The sequence below is a fragment of the Nannospalax galili genome, unplaced genomic scaffold (genome assembly GCF_000622305.1).
Source record: "Nannospalax galili isolate Female #2095 unplaced genomic scaffold, S.galili_v1.0 scaffold381, whole genome shotgun sequence".
Taxonomy (NCBI): domain Eukaryota; kingdom Metazoa; phylum Chordata; class Mammalia; order Rodentia; family Spalacidae; genus Nannospalax; species Nannospalax galili.
Genome location: NW_008347312.1, coordinates 3094254 through 3105693, shown reverse-complemented (window position 1 = coordinate 3105693; position 11440 = coordinate 3094254).

Here is an 11440-nt window from a genome sequence, read left to right as displayed (position 1 = left end):
CCCTCTTTCTTTCTTTCTTTCTTTCTTTCTTTCTTTCTTTCTTTCTCTCTCTCTCTCTCTCTCTCTCTCTCTCTCTCTCTCTCTCTTTCTTTCTTTTTCTTTTTTTCCGTAACCTGCTGAGTCCAATTGGTGCTTCCTGCATGAGTATGCGTAACCTACTAGTGGATATATCACACACAGAAAATACTTCACCTTCTCCAGCAACCATCAGTTACCAAAGGTTCCCCAGCCAGAGCTGTAGCCTCATAATACGCCACCCTATCCATGTTGAATTATTGACTGGCTTGATTTTGTGCAGGTAATCATAGCTGCTATGAGTTCATGAGTGTTATGGCCATGTTATGTCTTGAAAGCATCATTTCATAGCACTCCTATCCATCCTCTGGCTCTTACGCAATGTTCCCTGAGCCTTGAGGGAGTTGATATAGATGTCTCATTTAGGGCTACACACAGTTACTTATTCAACAACTTCTTATTCTCAGCACTTTCGCTAGCTGTAAGTTTCTGCATTCATTGATAGAATGTGTGCATTGTAGGAGAGCTGTAAGTCTCATTAGGGAAGCAATAAAACTATAAATCCCTTGAAGTGGCTAACTGGCCCTAAATCAGCAGGCTGGCCTTGCTCAAGCTTTATCAACTGGTTACTTCCAGGACTGAAGGAGACTATGGAGCCAACTTATCTCCTTGAGTGCCCTAGATTGCTCACTTGTCCTGCCTGAGACAATAATCTTGGGAGGAAATATAAAGGTAAATTCTTAACTTTGGAGGCAATAGTGAATATATACAGTGAAGAAGCAGACTCTCAAAGTAGCTGCACCAAGCATCATTCGCTCTGAGTAAGCATGGCAAGAATAAAGTATATGTCGTTATCAAATAGAGCTGCCATGGCTATTCTTAGAATTATCAAAACTGTAACAAATCTGAAACAAGATGTTATTTATCTGATTTCTATTCAGTATAATCTGAGAAACTGAAGCAAAACATACTCATAATAATTACTTGATTTCAGACTAGCAGCCATGAGAAAACCACTTTCTTAGTGTAGGGAAAGGAAATGAGAAGTTTTGTCTAACTTGCAGTTTCTGTGTGTCATATAATACAGTAAGTCCATTATTTCGACTTCTTGTCTTATTTTAATTGTGATGTTGTTGTTTCCCTTTCACAGATGGGAAACAGACTCAGGCTGGCTACATCCCTCAAGCTCTTACCGTCAGGAAGAGATACAGACATTCTTCACAGCAAGGCACCGACACTTGAGTCTTGCTTTGGAAGCTTTGGCTCTCAGTAATCTTTGACTCGCAACACACTTTGCAGGTTGCGCTGCTGCAGATATCTGTCAGGGCAGCTTTCCAGGTGGGACAGTTAGAAGAAAAAAAACCAAATCATGACTGGGAGGTGGTTGAAGAATAGCTGAAAAGATGGGATTGATGTCAGATGAGGCAAATACAGAAGAGTCAGGCTGGAGGCTAGAAACTAGGAGAGCTGAGAGCAAGATGGAGCTAGGGGAGGAATGGTCAGAATAGTGTTTACAGCTCTCTCTCCTCTCTGTGTGCATTTATGTATGAGCATTCTGTATTTATTTCTCTAGCATCCCCAGTTGCCTAAACCATATGCCTGAACAGGATGCAGATTGAGGGGAAACACGTTACATTAATTACTTTTCCACTGCTGTGACCAAATACCTGAGAAAAGCTACTTGAGGAAGGAAGGATTTATTCCAGCTCACAGTTTGAGGGCATTCAGTCAATCACGGTGGGGAGTTAGGGCAGCAGGAGCAAAAAGCGGCTGCTTACATTACACCTGCAGTAAGGAAGCAGAGAGATGAATGCTGGTGCTCAGCTCTCTGTCTCTTTGTCATATTTTTTGCCTTTTTGTTTAGTCTAACACCTCAGCCCATGGGATGGCTCTGCCCACATTTAGGATGGATCTTCTCTACTTGGTTAAACTTTCTGGAAACACCCTCACAGATAGACCAAGAGGTATATCTCCTAGGTGACTCTAGATCCAGTCAGGTTGACAATGATAGTTAATCATCACAAATTCAGTATTAATGGAGGATTTTGTGTGTTTCCAGTGTGATTGCTGTAAGGACACAATTGTGGATACTTCTAGAGGGAGGGTTCCATGAGAATGAGAATTATGCTCTGGCACCCATAAGCTACTCAAAGCTTTGTTACTTTGAATTCAACTGTAGAATCAACCTGGAACTGCCTTCTCATCTTAGTCAGTTTTGACCTTTCAGTCCACATGGAGGATGCTATGCTTTGCTCACTGGGTGGGTGCAGGCCCATCTCCCAGGATGATCTATGCTCCATGTCTCTGTCCTTCCATTGTTCCTGCTGATGCTCCTTTTTGGGAAAGGCTAGTTTCTGTACATAGGTACAGAACCTTCTCTTTCTGAATCAATAATTTTGTTTTCTGTGTTCCTGCCACATTGAATACTGTTAAACTCTCTAGATGTGCCAAGTTTCTTCAGGACCTCAAGCCTTGGCATCCTATGTGAAATACCCGTCTCTCATCTCTGTGCCTGCCTAACTCATCCTCTAGATCTCAGCTAAGGCATTATTTTCCCTCAGCTAAGTAGAGATGCATCTTGATGTTCCCCTTTCTGTGCCTACCCACCATCCAGGTACTTACTACCCAAATGGTCTGGTTGTTCGTTGTTGACTGCCCCTGAGCCCATACAGCAAGGGGGCCTGGATTACAAACCCAAGACTCTGCTCTTTCCAGTGCTTTCTTTTCTTTCATTATTTTCATTTCTTTTTCTTTGCTTTGATTTTTTTCTGTTTCTTGTTTTGTGAATTTTTACAAACTTCATACATCTTGATCATATTTAGATACCTTTTCCTAGCTGTACCCCCAATAACCACCCCCCAATCAGATTTCATGTATTTTGACATATATATTAAGGCCTATAGAGCCAAGTTTGTGTCCCCAAATGACCTTCAGTGTACGCCCATCCACTGGAGCCTGGTCAACCTATCATTGCTCCCTTAAAGAAAACCAACTCTCCATCTCCCCAGCAGTGATTGGTTGCCAATAGTTTCTCAGTTAAGGTTGGGGCTTCTCACCCATTTCCCCACTTCTATGCTGGGTCTTTGTCTGGTTTGAATTTGCATGAATATTGTGTATGCTGTCACCATTGCTGTAGGGTCATAGGAGCAACTTCCCAGACATTTGGGAATCTGTTTCCTTGTTGTCTTCCACCACCCCTGGCTCTTACAGTCTTTCCAACCACTCTTCTGCAATGCTCGCTGAGCCCTGGATGGCAGAGGTTTGATATAGGTGTCCTACCAGGGACAAGCACTCTGCAATCTCGTTCACTGCACTTTAGCCAATTGCAGCTTTCTGGGTTGGTCACCATTTGTTGCATGAAGAAGCTCTGGGTGAGCATTGAGAGATATACTAATATTCTTTATGTCCACTGTTCTGCTATGTTTCCTGAGCCTTAGGTATAGAGGTTCCATTGTAGATGTGTCACTTAGAGCTAGGTGTGCTTCTCACAGACACTTAATCTCTGTGTTTGACCAATTGTGGAAGTCTATAATTATGGTGGTTTGAATGAGAATGCCCCCCACAGGCTCCAAGTATTTGAACATTTTTGTTCCCATTTGGTGCTGCTGTTTTGGGAGGTCTTAGAAGGTGTGGCCATGCTGGAAGAAGCATGTTACTGGGGGTGGGCTTAGAGAGTCCTTAAGCCTTGCCAGATCTCTAGTTGCTCTCTGCTTCTTGAGCCTGCTTGAAGATGTGAGTGCTTAGGTTCTGCACCTACTCCAGCCACCTTTGCTGATATGCCTCCCTGCCTTGATGAACTCTCCCCTTTGGAACCATAAACTAAATAAACTCTTCCTTTTATAAGTTCCCTTGGTCATGGTGTTTCTATCACAGCAGCAGAAAAGTAACTAATACAATAATAATCTTCATCTGTTGCAAAAAGCTTTTTTGATGAGCGGTGAGAGGAACATTTGTCTGTAAATATAAGGATACATATTTAGAATACAGTAAGAAGTTACATTGGTCTAGGAATGTGACAAAAGTAGGCTTTCCTTTGGGATCTATTACCTCTCCAGCCATGTGTATCTGGCTGTGCCTACAGTATTACACATGAGTTCCCTCTCATTGAATAGGCCTTATGTCCAAGTAGACAGCTGTTGATCACCCCCCAAATATAAGTACCATTACTGCATCAATAAAGATAGTTTTCTAGGCCAATCATTATTGTGTTTATTAGGCTTTACAGCTGGGTAGGGCAACTGATTATCTTTCTCCCTTGGCAGCTTGCATAGTATCCTCTAATACCATGAGAGCTGGTCTTCAGGAGGAGGCTTCCAGGTCAGTTCCAGCTCCATTCCTCCAAGCACTATTTTCAGCAATAGGGTCTTTTTTTGGTAATTTAAAAATTTTAATCTGTCAACAAATCTAGATGAATGTATAAATAAAAATTGAAATAGTCTTTTAATATGATAAATGAAAAGAAAAAATGGAAGCACCTACAAAAGGGCGGGCGGAAATGAAATGCTGGAGCAGCTTCTTTCTGGGTCCTATATGTCAGAAGCAACTGTAGCTCCTTAATCTGTACAAAGATCCTAACTTCGTACCTTAAAAAACCTCCTAAGTGTTGACTCATGCCAGAGGGACATAGCTGTGTGTCAAGCAGACCTCTGGAGCGTCAGAGTTTGGAAGACTCAAAAGCAGTGAATGGCAGATTGGTGGCTCCAGAAGTTGATCCACCCATTGACCTCAGGTTCAAAGTCATCCAACTCCAGCTTCTTCGCTGTTGATGAGATCTGCCCCTGGCAACTGAGGCTGGGCTATCTTTTGTACAGACTTCACTGCCTGAGCCAGGCCTCTTGTTCCCTGTATCTAATAACTTGTCAGGACTCAGTCCCCTGTTCTCCACAACTGCTTCCCAGAGCCATCACTCACACTGAAGCCACAGCTGATTAAATGCAAGCTCTTTGACTACTGATTGTTCCTCATTCTTAAACCTCCAGGGTGGTTCAGTTTCAAATAAATGATTCTTTTTCAAGATGGCACCCAGCACCTGCCCTCTGAGTCACTGAGTGACAGGATGGGATTCTGCTCAAGGAATCACTATCTCAACAAAACCTGTAACTGTTATTTGAGGTTTAATGGGGGTTGCGGAATGATCCTAAGGGCAAATTGCCAGTCTCTTCGCCAGGGCCACCTGACTTGCCTTTTGGAAGAATCTTGTGCTTCTACCCATACTGGGGAGTTGTGTTGTTGGAGCTGTGTTCAGCATGGCTTCCTTTCCATGTGTTGCCTTTTCCCTGTACTTTTCAGAACCTATAAAGTGCCTCTTGTTGTTCTCTCTTTGAAAAATAACTATACATTTTTCATTCTGACTCTTCTCTTTTACCAGATTACATAGAGGCAACTTCTAGTTCACCATCTGTACTGGAAGTAATGATGAATCTTGGTTGTTAACTTGATCAGATTGAGTTACACTTAAATTGGTAAGGGTACTTCTAGGTCGTGAAAGAATTTCCAGAGACCAATAGGTCATGAAGACTCTGACTTAATGGTTTAGTCCAATGATGATCCACAACTGACCATTCACAACTTGAATAGGTTATTAGGATCTGATAAAATTGGGAGAGGTAGAGTTTCCTCTTTTTTTCATGTTCTCCTCTCTACTTTGGGGGTGCCATCATCCTAGCACCTTTTGCCACATTCTCTTGCTGCCATGATATTGTCTCACTTCAGATGCAGGGTAGGGTATCCACTTCCCCATAACCTGAAACTTCTGAAACCTTGAGCCGAAATGAATCTTTACTCCTTTAAATTGTTTCTGTCTGGTATTTGTCACAGTGATGAATGTCTGATTAACATATGGACTTTTTTTTAAGTTAAAAAATTGAGAATTTAATACATGTATATAAGGTGTTTTGGTTAAATCCATGCCTACTCCCTCCCCTCCAAATCCTCCCATATCGTCCTATCACTTTTTTTTCTGACAACTTCATGTACTTTATTTTTCTTTTTGTTTTTGGTTGGGGCCTTTTGCTACTCTAACATTGCCCCCCCTGAAGAGGTAACCCTAAAATCATTTGGATTAGATAAAAGTTCCCAAATACTTTTGACATTTTTGACCTTTGGAACAGAGTATGTTGCTAAGAGGCCCAAAGACATTTTGACTTTTAGCCAAGAAACTGGCTACTTTTCTTTGGGGTCTTTTAACCCTAACTGCCTAGCCAATTCCTACCTCCTATTCTTATCACACCATCCTCTGAAGGGATTACCCAGACTGCTGATAGGGAATTGGGACGCAGACTGCTCTTGCTTCTTCCATGATGAACAGGGATGCAGAGTAAGGCAATTGTGGTACCCCTTCAGTGGGTCTATCTAAAAGACTCCCAAATTTGCATAAGTCTTAATTGTAGGGTGAAAAGAAAGTCCTTCACTGGTGAATAGGAGATGTGAAGGAGAAGTAAAGGCAAAAGTAGTTAGCATAACAAGTTCTAGATGGGGAACCAGAAAAGTCAGAACTGGGCCAATTTCAAATATTTATATCAGAGTCCACTGGAATTTCTTGACAAGGGCTTCCAAAAGCACCCCTCTGTTGGGTTCCTCCTCATTTTTCTTTTGTCTGCCAAGGCTGGACTCAAGAATGACGGACTCAGGATTTATTTTCAGGCACTTTGATAGCTGTTGGAGTGGTTAAAATCAGTGTCTGTTCCCTCTCAAAGACTTCTAGATAGGGGGAGAAAACAAATTTAGACATCACTTTAGAACAATAGCTGGTTGTCTCCCTTAGCTACAGGTGGGCACTACAATATTGCCAAACAAGATTTGAAGTCTTACATCTGAGCAGCACTTTATGCTTAGAAACTAAATCATCAATGAGAAATAATTGTCTAAATAACATTTTATATGGACTTAAGCTTAATGTCTGGAAAGTGCAATCCCTTGAACTATTAAAGAAATATACTGATCACTTTAATCTTTGGTTATACTTTCCTTTTTGGTGTTTAAGACAATATAGTTGGCCCAAATAAACCAGTTTTTTGTTTTTACTCTTCAAGTCATTGGAGGATCTGTTCCTCAGGGGTCACATGGGCTTGGGAGGAGCCCCTGGCTCCTTTCTTTCACCAGTTCCATCTATGTGAAGATAAGTCAAAGGTCCTGCTTGACTGTGGCTGGCTCCACTTGGAAGCATGGAGATATTTCCTCTGAGTTGACTCTCCCCTTTGTAGACTGAACACTGGCTCAAGTCTATGTGGTGCCATGTCCATGGCCTCCCTGAACAAGAGGACAAGTGACTCACCACAGTTACAGGACATTTTGAGAGATGCTCCATAGTCCCCTGGGAATTAGTCAACCTTAGAGGGAAAGGGGCAAAAATTATCCTTTAAGTCCCTCTGACCAGATTAGTATAGGCTTCAAAATATGACTGTTAAACATCCAAGAAGGTTAGTTCCACCATTCTGGTACTTTGATTACCATGAAATATGTAGATAAAGCTTAGGCAAAAACCAAACGTTCTCAGGTAAACCTTGACTAGACATATATTTTCTTCCTTAAACTAGTTGACTAAACTACGACCTTAGAAATTTTAAGATTATGTATATATGATTTTTGTCTCATCCTTTATATATATCATAACAAACTTGCACAGATCTTCATCACTTTCTTAGGCTTTCTCATTTTTTCTATTTTGGAAAACATCTCCATTCCCATATCCTTTTAACATCTTTTATATTCTCATTTTCTTTTTGAATTATTATGAGACATAACATTAACAAAAATTTTCCATATGTTGTGAAAATTCTTTTCCTGGGATACTAAGCAATGCTTATCCCCTTTTTAGATTCTAGTGTCAAACCAACAATTAAGTAAAGTTTTCCTGGAAAACCGATGAATTTACTGAACTTACTTACAGAGATGACTGAGGGGTTGCTGAGGTGTTTGAATGACCTGAGGGTATGCACACTGGAAAGCTTTTACCCAGCATGAATCAAGCTGTCTCTTCCTAGGCTTCCCCAGATTATATACTTTACCTCTCCCCAAATCCAGGAGACCATGTGTGATTAGCACCAAAATACATACAGTTGGCTGGGAAGAGTGGCTGGAAACTCAGGTTAGGGTCCAATGACCCTGCTTGCCCCTCCTGTAATGAAGGAGCACAACCATCATCAAGCCCAATTGTGACGATGTGTAGCAATGGTGTCTTTATACAATGGAGTTTTATTCAGCAGTAAAAAAAAGGTGAAATAATGAAATTTGCAGGTAAAAAGATGGCTCTAGAAACTGTTATACTAAGTGAAGTAACACAGACTCAGAAAGACAAAAGACGTATGTCCTCCCTCATTTGTGGATCCTAGCATCAAATCCTTTTAAATTCCATGTTCTTTTAATAAGATGATATTGTACAGCAGTCTCTTCTGCATGAAGTAACTACCATCATCATAACTTCAGCTGTGCCTGCTTGCTAAACAGCAATAAGGTCTTAACCTTCAAATTCTGGGAGGCAATCAAAGGCTGTGGGAAATAGCCTGTGTTATTTTGGGAATCTCTTGGACTATCCTGACCAACAATTAGATGGAAGGTTTCTCCTGTCTGGCACTGTGTTTTTTGTTATATACCTTCAGCTATATACATGCACTAGTATATATTCTGTATGCGTATTTTTCAGACAACTTTTGAACTGATACATTTTCTTCTGGTTTTTCTCACCATCTAAACATTATTTAACTCACCTCTTACTCCCACTGTACGATCTTCCCTAATTCCTCCCCAGTTGAAGTACGCTACTTTTCCCCATTTCGCCCTGGATAGCATGTCTCCTACTCTCCCCCTTTCTTGAGCTCCTTCTTTCCCTTTTCCCCCATAGGTCTTTTCCATTTTCCTGGCTCCTGCGGTTGCATCAGGATATATACTCACAAGGATTTGGAACTAAGATGCACAAATGAAAGCGAACATATGTCTCTTCTTTTTCTGAGTCTGCTTTATTTCACTTAATATTATGGTTTCTAGTTCCATCCATTTATCTGCAAATTTCATGATTTTTTTTCTTTACTGCTGAGTAGACCTCCACTGTGTAAATATACATTTGCATTATGCATTCCTCAGTTGAAGACGATTTAAGTTGTTGCCATTTTTTTTTAGCTATTGTGAAAAGAGCAGCAACAAATATGGCTGTGCAAGTACCTCTACAGTAGGATGAGTCATTTGTGCATAAACCAAGAAGTGATATAACTGGATCATAGGGTAGATTCATTTTTAGTTTTTAAAGCATTTTCCACATTTATTTCCGCAGTGGTTGCACCAGTTTGTAATCCTACCAGAAGTGAATAAGGGTCCCCTTTCCCTACACCCTTGTCAGCACTTTCTATCATTTGTTCTCTTGATTTTAGCCATTCAGACTTGAGTAAAATGAAATCATTTTTTTCTTTAGCTTTATTTTCCCTTCTTTTTCTGTAAATTTTTAATTGAATTTTTGTCTATTTCATACAGAACATATTAACTAATCTTATTCATCTTTATACCCCCTTCCCCATGGGCTCCCTCCCATAACCTTGCTGGAATTCATACACTCTTTGTCATTTGTGTTAAGGCCTATCATGTCAAGTTAGTGTCCCTAGATGTCCCCCAGTACAAGTTCATCCACTGGGGTCTAGGCAGCTTATCTAGAGTCCTTCCCTTAAAGAAGATCAGCTCTTCCTCACCCAGCAGAAATCAGTTGCCAATAATTCTTCAGGTAAGATTGGAGTTTATTGCCCATTGCCATGGTTCTGTGCTGGGGTTTTGTCTGTTTGAGTTTGCATAGGTCTTGTGTATGTTGACACCATTGCTGTAGGTTCATATGGGCAAGGTCCTAGGAATCTGTAGGACTCTGTTTCCATATGATCGTGCACCTCCTCCCTGGCTCTGACAATCTTTCTGCCTCCTCTTCTGCAATGATCCCTGAGCCCTGGGTGGGTAAAGTTTAATATAAGAGTCTTGCCCAAGAACCTACACCCTGCAGACTCTTACTCTCTACAGTTTGACTGCTTGTGACCCCTTATGCTCCTGGCCTTCTGTTGCATGACATTCATTTTTAGTTTTTAAAGAATTTGCCACACTGCTTTCCATAGGGGTTGAATGAATTTGCAATCCCACCAGCAATGAATGGGAATTAGCATTTCCCTCATCCTCTCCAGCATTTGGTATCATTTGTTCTCTGGATCATAGCCAGTCTGTCTGGGATAAGATGAAATCTGAAAGTGATTTTAATTTTCATTTCCCTAATTACTAATGATGTTGAACATTTTTAAAGATGTTTCTTAGTAATCTTTGTTCTTCTTTTGAGAACTCTCTGTTCAGATCTTTAACCCATCTTTTAATTGGGTCATTTGTTTTCTTGATTCCTTGTTTTTTGAGTCCTTTATATATTCTGGATATTAAACCTCTGTCAGATGTGTATTTGGTGAAGATTTTTTCCACTCTCTTGGGTTTTCCCTTCACTTCTTGACTGTTTTTTTTTGCTGTTCAGAAGCTTTTTAATTTAATGAAGTCCCACTTGTTGATTGTTGACCTTAATTCCTGAGCAATTTGTGTCCTATTTACAAAGTCCTTACTTACTCCTAAATCTTGTAGGTTATTATCAGTGTTTTCTTCTAACAGTTTCAGAGTTTCAGGTTTCACATGGAGGTCTTTGATCCATTTGCAATTGACTTTTGCAGAAACTGAAAGATGAGTCTAGTTTCTTCTACAGGTGGAGATCCAGTTTTTGCCAGAACCATTTGCTGAAGATGCTATCTTTCCTACAGTGTGTGTTCTTGACCCCTTTCTCAAATATCAGGAGGCTGAAATTGATGTATTCATGCTTGGGTCTTCAATTATATACCATTGATCTATGTGCCTATTTTTGTGCCAGTATCATGCATCATGCTGTTTTTATGACAACAGCTCTGTAGTATAGTTTGAGATCTTATATAATAATTTCCCAGGATTGCTCTTTGTGCTCAGGGTTGCTTTGGTTATCCAGGACTTTTTGTGCTTCCATATGAATTTTAGGTTTTTAAAAAAAATTCTGTGAAAAAGAGCCATGAGATGTTGGTTGGGATTGCATTAAATCTATATATTTTTTAGTAGGATGGTCATTTTTACACTATTAATTCTGCCAATCCATGAGCATGGGAGGTCCTTCCATCTTCTGATATCTTCATCAATCTCTTTCTTTAATGGTTTAAAATTTTCATTGTAGAGCTCTTTAGACTTTGGTTAGGTTTATTTGAAGGGTTTTTTTTTTTTTTTTTTTTTTGTTTTTGAGGCTATTGAGAATTAAACTGTTCCCATGTACTCCTAAGAATGATTAACACTTTCATTAAAGTAGCAAGCTACAAAATTAATCTACAAAAATCATTAAGGATATAGGTCTATAGTTTTCTTTTTTGGTTGTGTTTTTACCTGGTTTTGGTATTAGAGTGATGCCTGC